Source organism: Molothrus ater, chromosome 7, assembly GCF_012460135.2.
Source record: "Molothrus ater isolate BHLD 08-10-18 breed brown headed cowbird chromosome 7, BPBGC_Mater_1.1, whole genome shotgun sequence".
NCBI lineage: Eukaryota > Metazoa > Chordata > Aves > Passeriformes > Icteridae > Molothrus > Molothrus ater.
Window position 1 is genome coordinate 17,756,846 of NC_050484.2, and position 13,011 is coordinate 17,769,856.

Genomic DNA, 13,011 nt, shown 5'->3' on the forward strand with positions numbered 1-13,011 from the left:
GACAACATTTAGAAAGCTTGAAAAGACTATCTGAAAACTAGAAGGAGAGATACTAAGAAAACTCCTCTCAAGTATGATCTTCCTCAGTAGCTTATAATTTTTTAATGGTTTTCAACAGAGGTTCCAAAATTTTGTAGAGGACCCAATCAAGGTATAGTTTGTTTTTCATAAAAGCTGTAATTGGTACGATTTCTTTTAGAGTCAATTTACAGATATTTTTTCCCCTTTCAGAGATTCTCTGTTTCCCTAGAAGATGATGATATTTGGATGAGAGATCACTTTGTTGAGACAGTTACAAATGTATTCTCTTCACAGCATGTGCAACACTCTCTGAGGTCAAAGTCACTTATCATAATCTTCTAAGCATACTTCTGGCAGCACCTGATGCTGTTGATCAGGGCTGCTTTATACACTGTAGCTTGTGAGCTAGCATTTTATGCCAGAAGTTGGTTGTGAGCATTCCAGATGCAATTCCATAGATGGGTTAGTGATTATTGAACTTGTGGAACAAATCAATGAGCTCTTAGGCCTGCATGCATATAGTGAGATGGAAGCTTTTTACGCATGCTTTAAAGACCTGCAGTTCTTAGGTCTCTCGGGATACTTGCAAAATTGTGCCTCTTTTTTTATCAGAAGTGACTAAACCCAAAAAGGACTAGGAGGAGCAGGAGGATGGAAAGCCATGTCATTCCTTTTCCTGGCCACAGATTTCATAAGCTTTGGGATGGGGAGACAATATACTCATTGCACCAGTACAGAAATGGACTCTCTCTGCTATCATGGAACTTGAAAGGCCTCTTCTTGGGGCAATACAGTTTCCTTTTGCCACTAATAGAGATAACAGGGGTCAGACTTTCAACTACAAATGGAAGATGTACTATTCTGTAGACAGAAAATGAAGAAATTATATTCAACTGTCCCAGTTTGAGCCCCTTTGACTGTCTGTTTCCCAGGACAGCCTGCTGTTTGGGTGTCATGCCACCATAGGACTCATGCTGCTTTAAGGTTTCAGGCCCTGCCTTGGCAGCTTTGGTTGGCAGGAGATTTTTCACTGAAGTCAAATGTAACAAAAATATTTTTATGTTGTTTTCCTAAATATCATAAGTAGAAGCAAATTCAGTATGCTGAAATTGGCATCAGGAGCCCCCTGCAGCTCTGAAAGTGCAGGTATTAGTGTCCATTAGCACATTTTAAAGCACAAGAAACTACTTAGCATAAATTTATTGACTAAAACTGAAGGTGAAATTAAGACCTTGTTGGAGTCTAGTGAAAGAGCTTTACAAGTAACAGTGAAACAGGGCAACAGACTGACAAACACAGAAATTCACTCTGGAGGAGAAGGGTGAGCCTTGTCTTGTCAAATGGAAAGTTCATCACAACCATATTCAGCCCACAATAGACTTTTGTCTCTTCAACTAAATATGAAACATTAAAAAAGCAGTTACCTAATTCCAGTTTTGTCGTATGCACTGCAATTAATTTAGCATCTAATTTAAGTGTGACCGCATTATGAAACTTCACAGAAACACACGGAAGCAAATGTTTGTTTTAAGATCAAAACATCAACACAACTATAGAGCATTGTAGCAGATATAGGAATTCTAACTCTTCAGAATAACTTCAAAACAAGGGAAACTACTTGTTTTGTTATCTTCATCAACCCGAACAATCTTCTGCTGTTCCAATGAACACAGATGACAGGAAAAAAGGATGTCTTTATTTCACCAACTGAAGCCCAGCTCCATTAAGAGGAGCCAGACTGATTATATTACTCTGTCACGTGTAAAGAGAGTATTTCAAAGAACAAAACATAGGAATCTCTGCCATGGAGTTGACAACTTAAGACCACATTGGGTACACTAGAACAGACATAACAAGATCAAAGAAATCACCATTCCTCTTTGCTTCCTGTTGCTGTACAGCTTTCCTCTCTTTTTGAATTTACTATTTTCTAAGTCAGACTGCTAAAGCTGTGAGTTTCCAATGGCATCTCTGCTTCAGGAGCTAAGTACAACTGAGGGCCTGTGTGATCATCCATATGCACATTTGTATAAAAATAAACTCTCTACTTGGTCCATGTTTCATCTGCCAGTTGGCTAGGTTGGTTATTTATTCTGCTGGGAAGAATGAGCATCCTTTTTGCAACACAGCTTTACCTTCCCTCTTCTCTATCTCCATCCATCAGTCCTGTAGGAAAGTTGCAACTACTACCAGGTAAACCTTTTGTTTTGGCTAAGATCTGAAAAAAACCACCTGTGTTACAAAATCTGAAACTGGCCCATACGCTGAATATTTGAGGTCTGTGAAGAGGATAACAGCCACACAACTATCCCTGCATTTTTCAATTGCCACAAAAATAAACCATTTGTAGACTCATACAGGCTGCTTCTAAGCCTCCTGCTACTATATTTGGGCATAGTTACAATGCTATAAAATAAATAGATGTTGCTCTGTATGTTTATACCTACTTTCTCAAGGTCCTATCACTGAAGTGCCTTTCACACCTCCTTTAACATATTTTATAATTAGTTTGTTTAAAGCCACTTTCTTTCTCTAGAAACAAGTAAATAAATATAGAAATATTAGTGGATTTTCATAAATGCTTCCAAATTTCCCTTGCTTTCAGACTGCACAGCAAGACCTGCTTTGGGTTTCCCTGCCTTTTTGCCTAAAGCCATGAGAGACAGCCTGAGATTCCACATCAATAGCTTTTACTACACATTTTTTTCTCTTAGAGCAAAGCATCACCTTAACATCTGAACAGTAAAATTGAACCTTTCCTTTTTATTTTCCCATGCATTATTTAAACATGCTGCTCTGAATTCTACAATTAGGATACTCCTGAGTAGCTACAATCAACATCTTTAACATTGGATACAGCAGGAAATGTGTGCTCTCCAGGATAGTTTCACACATTTGTTTGCTGTACAGTAGCCTCAATTTAAATATGATAATCTAATTCAGTAAAAATGAACCGAAATCAGATTTACTGCAAAAACTTTTAAAATTTAATTTTCAGACTAGCAATCAATGCTTATTCAGTTTTCATCTTATCCCTGCCTTCCCTTTTTGCAGATGCTTAAATGACACTAAATTAAACAATTGCACAAATTTTTAAAAATGCAGGAAAATTACCATCTGCACTAAATCATGAATAAAAAGGTCCAGATAAATCAGTCTTTATGAGCACTTTTCTTAACAGAAAAAAATGTATAGAAAGCAAAAATTCTCACAGTAAAAATAAATTTTTTAAAGATCATTTTGAAACATAAGATGACAGAAATTATAAAGGAAGATCTCACCATCATCTCATTCAAAACCTTCCTCAATTCCCAGAATATGACTTACAGGATTAAATATTAAAACATCTTCAAAGAAAGAACTATGTTGAGACGCACAGCAATAAGCCCATTACTATTCACAGACATAAACAGTATCCAAGTATTATCTGCTTAGTATTAAGCTCCATTGCATTTTCCCTAAATCTATGCAAAATAAAAATATACTCTAGTAAACAACAACAATTGCAACAGAAGGAAACAAACAAAAAAGGAATCTTAAACTTACATTGATGTGTTATTATAGGTCGTGCACAGCAAGTAGCCCTAAGGATACATTTTAGGTTTTTTATCCATGCTCCGTTCTTGTTGCTGATGTGACCACTTAGGCACATGGTCAAGTTGCAATCAGCTTCTCTCTCAGTGATGTATGAGAGCTGTGCTGATTTATCTCGTCCTTCTGCAGCAGATTAGCACTAATGTTTCTGCTTCTGTATCCTACCTCTCTTCAGCGTAGAACCCGCATTATCATTGGCAATCCGAATTAAAGAGGCAGTGAACATAGCACAATTTTTTTTCCTTTCTGAAACCATTGCAAAGCAGGTAGTCCCACACAAATAAAATCTTTTATCCACTGAGCCTATTTTTCAACACTTTTGGCAAGAACAGTAGTCAGAGATACAGAAGAATGGTTCCAGTAAGTGTGCTATAGTCTTCTAGTGATTTATTCTGTTAAAGGAATATTCTCCTATGCAGAGGGCCCTAAGCAAGAGATGGTTGTAATGCAGCAACATTTCAGCCAAAACCACAGGATCTTCACTTTGTACCACAAAGGTATTGTGCTACACACAGTGAAACTCTAGTTTATCCCAAAGAATGGACAATGTGAAATTAATTCACAGAAACAGGATTTAGGAGAAAAAAAAGCAAGTTAAGTGCCTTCTATGCTAAAAGTACTTAATATATAAATTGATTAAGTTAAAAATTATTTCAGTGCCTTACAGTGTATTCATTCATTACAAAATCTTTCTTTTTGCCTTAGGATTGTTATATTTTACACTATGGGATTGGCAAATTCAAAGTATTACAAAGTATTGCAAAGAACATGACAATCTTTTTGTTACTATTTTCACTTTGCAGTAAACACTTACTATTTTAGCAGTAAAATACAATTGTTAATTCATTATCTTTTCAATACAAGACACCATGAGGCCCAGCTGTTTAAATTTTTATAAGGACTTTGAAAAATATTTAGGAAAAAAATTGATGTCTTAGACCATCTTGTCTTGAAAATGTGAACATTCTGACAAGTCTGCTCACTGTCAAAATGACTCACATCACTGCTGTTCCTAGCTGCTACTCTTTCTGATCATAGAAGTATTTCTCTCTGTTTTTAAGAACCAAATGTCATACCTGAATATTAAACAAGAAATGTATGCTGCTTGAACACTAGCAATATTTGAACAGCAGAAAAATTCTAGCTATTCATAAGGACCTATTCAATGTCTATTATCAGCATTCATTCTTAAAAAACATTATATGGACTGTCTTACCCTAACCAGGAAAGAAAGCGAAACTGAATCAACTCATTACTTTATAAAAAATGCTAAAACAGAAGACTATTTTTGCTCTAATATGGAAGTCTAATGTGGTCACATCCATTTCAAAGTGCTTTCTGGATTATACATATACCTGCCACAGGAGCACACAACCTTGGGGACAGAATGTAACAAAGACCTAAGAACAATCATTAGCAGAGTATTTGTTCAAAGGCAGCTTTAGATCTTGGTGTGGGACTGCATGAGACTACTTCAAGCCTCCCCAGCTTTCCTCCTCTTTTTGCGTGTTGTTGATAAGGAATGAAATGCATGACTGAAGAAGGGCATCCAGAAAAAGTGACAATCTCCTGAGGGAATGTGAAAAAAGAGCTTCAAGGCATCCCCAGCACTGAGCTGACAGCACCTGGCCATTTCATTTGCTGTACTACAAAACAGGTACTTAGCCTTTAGCCTGAAATCTTTAAATCTGGCGTACAAACAGCGTTGCAGCTTCTACTGTAGATACACATAGAATCATACCAAAAAATCAACTCCACTTCAAACATTCCCATTTATATTGTCCCCAAACTCCTATCAGAAGTTTGTCTGGAACCGCATCATTCTGATGGTTAGAAAGAAACTTCTGATGTACACTGAAACACTCAAGCTGCTTAGTACCCATCTGCTCCTGAGCAGCACCATGCTTTTACACTTTACACCCCCTGAATGGTGGTCTTGCATACTTACAGGCACCAACTAAATTCCAGATCAGCTTTCACACCAACAAGACTAACCCAGAATGTGCTTTTATCATATAAAACACAGTCCATCTCCCTTACCACTGTAGTCCTTCTCTTCACCTCTCCCTGTTTTGAGTTCATGTCTTCTGAACCCTGGAGAGCAGAACGATATACTGTGTTCCACTTGGACTGAACACAAGAGTTCATTTTGGTAGACCATATACTGTGGTTTTAATACATGGTGCAATAACATGTAAGCCTCCTGCTACCTTATCTTCAGTAGCTAAAAGCTACATATTTATCTATAATGAAATTCTGATATATATCAACATATTGGGGTGTGTTAATATGTATTTTCTCTGCTACACTACATGAGACCATGAAGCTAGGAATTAACACCAATCAGCACTGATATATGTCAAGTGCTTATGGATGTAACATTACTGCTGGCCCCCCTGCCAAACTCCCAATTTTTACTGAAACATCATATTGGTTTGATAACGTAGCTTCCAGTTCTGTGAAAAAAGTTGTTTCCATAACTATTCAGCAAGGAGAGGAAAGAATAGCCATTGTATCACTGGCACAAAAAGCATCATCTGCTCTTTCCAGGCTCCAGTGGTTTCCTTAAGTGTTACACACAAGCTATGCAAACACACTAATACTCCAAACATGCAAATGGATTATATGTATTTCTACAGGAAATTACTCAAGGCAATTGAGAGTGTAAAGTCAAACAAATTATCATCTATAATTGAAAACATGCAAGTAACTTTTAATTAAACATCACTCCTCTACTGAAAAAAAACCACAGTAGAACTCTACTAAAAGGGAAGATAGCTCATAAGGAGGGGGAAGTGGGAGGGGAAGGAATGAACAAAACACTGTTTTGTGAAAAGGCTGTTGTTCACAAAAAAAATTTGCAAAGCAGACTTTTAAATGCATTTCTAACTTATTATTGATTCAAACCCCACATCAATTTCAAGCAAGGCAGGTAAATACAAAGTACCTCTCCATTTCCCTGTAGCAGCTACTTGCTGACCAGTTTCACAGATTGTTTTTTGTGAGTTGTTCATTCCCACATTAAAAAGCAGAAACTTCATACTAGTAGTTTGAATTATTTTGTTAAATAAAAAGGGAAAATATAACTCATGGTCTCCTCCAGGATATCACAACCATTTATTGTATTTTATTCAATACAAATTAACTCAGTTCTTATCCAAAGACTTTGTCCAGTAAATGGATACCAGGAAAGGAAATTTGCCTACCATTTTGAAATGATACTCCAATTAACAGTATGGATACCCATGTAAAATCAATGTCTTAGAGAACTCTTGTATTAGGAAAATATGTATTCCTACTGCTGCTGGGGCTGGAAGCATTTGCAGAACTTCCTTTGCCTCACACTTTCCCATAACTTTAGTGTGCAAAATTGACAAGAATCCACTCAAGTATCAATACTTAGTGGGCTGATTGGTAGCATACATCAGTCCTGAAGTTGAATATTCAGAAAGTTTAAAAGGCAGAAAAATCTGCATTCTCTTGTTAAAATAGGAAAAGTTTGCTTCTTAAAATAAAATTACACCAAGTATCTTTTGTATATGTGGTCAGATGCAGGTAGCACCCTCTATAAGGTAACTCCATGTGGCAGATGTATGTAAATGCATCAGAAAGAAACAAAAATGAAAGTTTCGATGTGAATTTCTTATAATCCCAAAGCATATAATCTTTCAACCATACCACAGCAACAGCATAAGTAAATGCTCCAACTATTACAGGCTCAGACTGAGTGTAGCTCTTCCTTGATAACACATTATGTAAAATGGGTACAGGAATTAACTCTGTTGCTGCATCAGTGTATTCAGACATATCTGCTTAATTGTCTACACTTTTACTACATTTCACTCCTTTAGCTCTGCAGAGCAAATGTGCTAAGAAATACTAAGTGATGACATAGTTGTCACCACCTTTAACAGTGCAAGACTTATTTCCTTACTTCTTCATGATTGCTGGTTATCTAGTAAGATCCAAATGTCACAGATAAACCTAAGGAGAAACACCCAATAAACCCTTAAGCAGAACTCAACAAAGCTTCCATTAAATGCTAGCAGGAACAGAAGTGACAAATGTAGAAACCGTATTAATAAATCTGTGGAAGAGAGAGATACCAGAACACTGAGAAATGACAGCAGAAAGAAAAAAGGCATTTGAAAAATGTTTCATGCTTCCAGAGAGGATACAGGCTTGAAGGATATTGGCAGAAAGGAAGAAAAAAGAAAATAAGTCTGTACTGAGCTTTTAATCTTTCCTTAATTGTACTGAGAGTCTCCAGTATTATCCCCAGAGAGAATTAAGTATAAAAGACTAAGTTACTCAAACAAGTTCCTTTATAACAAGTCCTTTCAGAACAGCATGACTTCTTTGAAGGACTCAGTTTCTGAAAGATTAGGTCACACAAAAATCATATTGTAATGAGTATTTTTATTACACTAAAACAAAATTGTACCTGATTCCACTAACCTGCGCTCAGGAATATGTGGATAGGGTGCTGTGGGAATAAACAGAATAGAGCTTGTTTGTCTATTTTGGTTAATACTTCAAGAAAAGGGTTTGCACTAGTAGTCAAAAAAGATATTTTTCAAAGGTCAAGAGAGTGGTGGTATGCAAAATATAATAGAAATTACTTGGGAAATGGTCAGAGGTTAAAATGTCAGCAAGTTGAACTATATCAGTTCAGTACTAGATGCAGGATAGCAAGTTTTCACTTTAAATGCTTATTATTTATCACACTCAAACAGCTGTTATATAAGCCTGGCTTAAAGCTATGTACAGCATCTAGAAAGAAAACAGTATTTTATCAATGTAACTTGAAATTAACAGAAGTAAAGTTCATTCAGAAGATTCAGTGTGTAAACTTTTAATAGTGAGTTTCAGCTTTCTTTCAACTTCTTCACTTGGGATTTGACTGAGAAGGTATTTTAAGCAGAGTTCAGAGGAAATACACACTAATGGTTCTATGTAATCAGGCATGGGATAAAGGATAAACCAAGCCTTAAGCACTACATCAGACTGATGGTATGAATCCACATACTCTGCTAAACCACTGATTTCAACAACAACCTGTAATAGAAATACTAAATGAAAACACAAATTTTGTGAACATCCAATTCATGAGATAGTTCAAAAATACATGGAACACGTGCCTTAAAAGGCACCACATCTTGTGTGATGTTCTTCAATATTTGTGGCGTAAACAACTATTCACCAAAAGAAAAATATTTATCCATAAGCAGCAGACTTGCTTCCATAAATCCCCTTGAGATTTAAACATTTCTGAGGGCCAGGAGGCCCTTTCACATTCCTGGTGAACAGATTTCTAGGAATTTTGTAGCTCACTGAACTAATGGAATTTGAGCAATACCCACTAACCCTGAGAACTGTAACTGCTGGAGTTTTACGGCTCAGATTGAAATGAGGATTGATTCAAGAGCAAGCACATGGACTATCGGGGGTTTTTTAAATCTCTTTATTTTCTTGATATCTGGGACTGGCCATAATCAGCAAAGATGACAGGCTGAGCCCTGTAATTCTTATTCTCTGCCACAGGAGAGATATTCCACATTTAGGTCTTAATTTTCTATATCTTCCTTTTTAAGCGTACCCAAGGGATGCCGAGAGTTCGTAAGGCTTTGATATGACTTCCCTCAGTACTGGGCTGGCCATTGTGTTAAGCACCCCTGAAGTACTTAGGCACAAAATCATTTGAGGGATTCCACCCTCTTGCTCTCACATTGTATCAGCTGTATCAGGGGGTAGAAACTGTTACAGAAGGGATAAGGCTAAAGAGAATCGAACACTACCGCCATCAGCCCGTGCCACATATTATACAAGGAGGAAAAAGCAATTAGTAATTACCTGGGTTGAAATCTCACAATGCTCATTGATTTCAATATGGTAGTGCTTCACCATGAATGAAAAGCAGGGAGGAACCAGGCTAAGGTTTCTAATAATCACTGAACTCTGATTATGACCAGGAAAAGGTATTTATGAGAACTGTACTATCTAATGCAAGCAAAGAGCACTCTTCTTTTGAACCCATTTATTAATCCATATGCCTAAACAATTCATAATGTCTGAGGTTTAGCTTCTTTTAAGTTGCTGAATACCCATTCAAGGGAGTACTCACTAAAAATAGAAGAATTTACATTCCACTAAATAGGACCTGTATGTTTCATTAGTCTTGCTATATGAAAGCGAACATTTTAAAAATATTTTGTAAAAATATTTTATAACTACACCAGACTGTGGGAATTAAAAGGAAGAATACATACTATGATACAACAACCTTGCTTTCAGCTTGTGCTAATCTGTTTAAGATCATCCCCTGCCACAAAACTCCTTGTCAAGGATTGCTAAATTTTTTTAATGCTGCCAGGTTTCAGCTAATGGATTTTTAAAATGTAGATATTAAAACATATCCATTGATCCAAGAAATGGTATCAGATAATTTGCCTCACCCATAATATAGTACAAAGCAGAAAGCACCCACTGAAATGCAGAATGCAAGCACACACTCTGTGTAGCAATGCCTTGGAGGAATGCATCACTTGTATCAATTGCCGTAAAGCAACAAAAAACTCAAGCTTCTAAGGGCTTACTATTTTTCTCAATAACCTGCAGACTAACAGTAAAAATAGATAAACCTCTATTGTAAGAAAGAAAAAGTACAATTCATCTGAAAAGAGACAAAGGACTGAGATGATAACACCAACCAGAAGATCAGAAAGGGTCCATCTCTGAAATAACCCATTCAAATACAACACCACACTGAAGGGACGGTCTGTGTTAAATCCAGAAGTTGAGAAGTGTAAGCAAAGCCCTATGCAGCTGATCACTTTGGTATCCACTTCAAGGCAGGAAAGGACACTGCCAACCACAAACAGCTAGAACCAAAGCTCCAGGCAATCTGACACAGAAGTTTGACAAGGCAAATCTAAATTTGCCTTATAGCATCTACACAAAAAATATATATTCGATACTGAGCAGATTATATATGCACACATATCTGAAAAAACATAATTCTGTTAGATTCTGTTAGGCTTTTTTTTCTCTCTGTGACAGAGGAGAATGAGACATATATTTGATAGTAAAAAGTATGTCTGGGAAAAAAGCCAGAATCAATTTTATAAGCTTCAAATGTTATGATTCTTCTGAAAGACATTTTTACTTAATAAAAATGAACTAATGAAAGACCAGAAGTTTGTTTCCTGAAGTATTATTCACAGCCTCCCAGTTGTGTTTTTCAATATATGTTTTTGCCATTTAGCACATCATGCTTAGAGATACCACATTTAATAATACAATCTGCTGAGGATGAAAAACATTTTCTTTGCTAATAAAAAAGCTGGTTATAGAAAGTGCAAGTTTGGCAGTAAAGCTTCCAAGAAAAACTGCAGCCTGAAAAACACCTGCAGACTTTAAGTGTATACATTTCAGTTTGTCAGATGTTTTTCTGTAATTTAAATATTTTAAGAATCAATCAAAATACTTTCTTTTCTTGGAAATCAGATGAATTCATATTTTTCAACTTCACATCTAACCACGATAAAATATGGGAAAACCAATAAAGGCATTACTTAACAGGGAGACTGACATGCTTTCTGGATGTCTCAATTCTTTTTTATCCAAGAAACAACCTCAAATAAGTCAAGCCTTCTGCAATATTATTTAGGACCTTTTGAAGTGCTAATGAACATATAAGCATTTATATGGACTGTAGATAGGAATGACAACATATTTTTGCACAGTGTCTGGTATAACAGGATTCAACACGGGGTTCAAACAGATGGTCATTATTACAGTGATACAGAACAGCACTTAAGAGAAATGACATGGTAGGATGGCTTAAGAGAAGCCACACCTACACAGTCCTATTCCACCTCTGCACGGTGATCAGGGACAGAGTCACAAAATACTGCCTTTGAATAGATTCAGAATAAATCAGGACACTGAAATACAAATCAGTTGTAGGGATGACACACAAGAACATGCACCAGGAAAGTTTATTGCAGAGAGACATGAGGAAGGATCAAGATCTTTCCAACCAGCATGTTATTTTCCAATATTTTCAGTTGCTTAAGAAGTGCCTGAAGCACCAGTGACTGTCACCTTAAACCAAGGATAACAACAAAGAAAGGGACACTCTGAGTTAAAACTAACTGGATCTTCTCCAAGAATTCTGCCTCATGGACAATATTGAATATCATAATAATGACACAGTAAATAATCTGAAACAGAGCAGACAATTACAAGTTATGAATTTTTCGGTCACAATGTCATTATTTAGCAAAGGATTTATCACAGCTAGGCTCTCCCAAAACACTTTTACACTTTCATCAGTACATATTACACCAAGGGAAATGCTGCATTACTGAAGTGAAAAATCTTGTTCCTAGAAAAGCTTTTCCACTGCCAAAGGCCAGGAAGGTTACCTTAGGATATAGACTGTCATAAATACTGTTCACAAAATCTGCATCTATTCTTAAAATATGACGTGATTAATACAACCAAACGAAAGCAGCAGTGATCATGGTGCTATGCTGACAACATGGCTGGCTCTGATGCATGTTTGGCTCCTGAGAGTTAAATGCTGTTTCATGCTCATTAAAGTCTGCTCTACCAGACAGAGCATCACTCATTAAAATTAGAAATGTCTGAAAAGCAAAACAAGAGGATGAAAACTAAAACCATATTGTGAAGATGATCAAAACCAATGTAAATGCAGTACTAAAGGCCAGAATCTGCTCCCATGTAGCTCCTCATGTATTAAATCAGTTGTGTTGTATTCACTTGAAATATGTTCAATTCATACCAGCAAAACTGGGAGCACTATCTGGCACTTTTTCTTGGTATAATAACAATTCTGGAATCTTTCCCTACTCACTTGCATGCTTTCTCAGTATTAACACAATGTATGAAGGTGGGATGTTAGCTATTTTCACAGCTTTGCTCACATCTAGCCAATTCTGTATTTACTGTCATATTCTAAAACTGGCCACAGGGATTTTTTTATATTCTTCCTCCTTCCATGTGTTCCTATAGGAAAAAAAAAAATCTTGCCTATCATTACTTCATTTTTCAGTGTCTCTCACACTAGCTCTGTGTCTTTGCATAAAAATTTGTATTTGTTATCAGCTGAGATTTGCAGACAACATAAGGCAACAGATTCCACATACCTGGGTCCTTCTGATGCCTTAAGTTTTAGCTTTTATATTTTTCAGATCAGTACTGCTTCAGTATATAATTCTAAAACTCCAGAGACTGTCGGATACTGTTCTCCCATTTTATTCAGACAAAACAACTTCTCTCTAGATGTGAAACTCAAGGACACCTCACTTTCTCAGGCACCAAAAAACGTAAACAACAGTGAAGTAGGGAGCAAACTGGGGGAACGTGACT

General features: G+C 36.5%; 1 protein-coding gene across 3 annotated transcripts in view; it reads right to left on the bottom strand.

The window, feature by feature from the left end:
• RAPGEF4 (Rap guanine nucleotide exchange factor 4) overlaps positions 1–13,011 on the bottom strand; it is a 141,376-nt gene that overhangs the window by 99,196 nt on the left and 29,169 nt on the right. The window contains exon 1 of one of the 3 annotated variants that reach the window (XM_036386419.2): positions 3,568–3,718. The exons of the other annotated variants lie outside the window; for them this stretch is intronic. The gene's annotated coding sequence lies outside the window, so the exon portion shown is untranslated. Of the gene's footprint in view, positions 1–3,567; positions 3,719–13,011 lie in introns of those variants that run through there. 3 annotated transcript variants of the gene reach the window in all.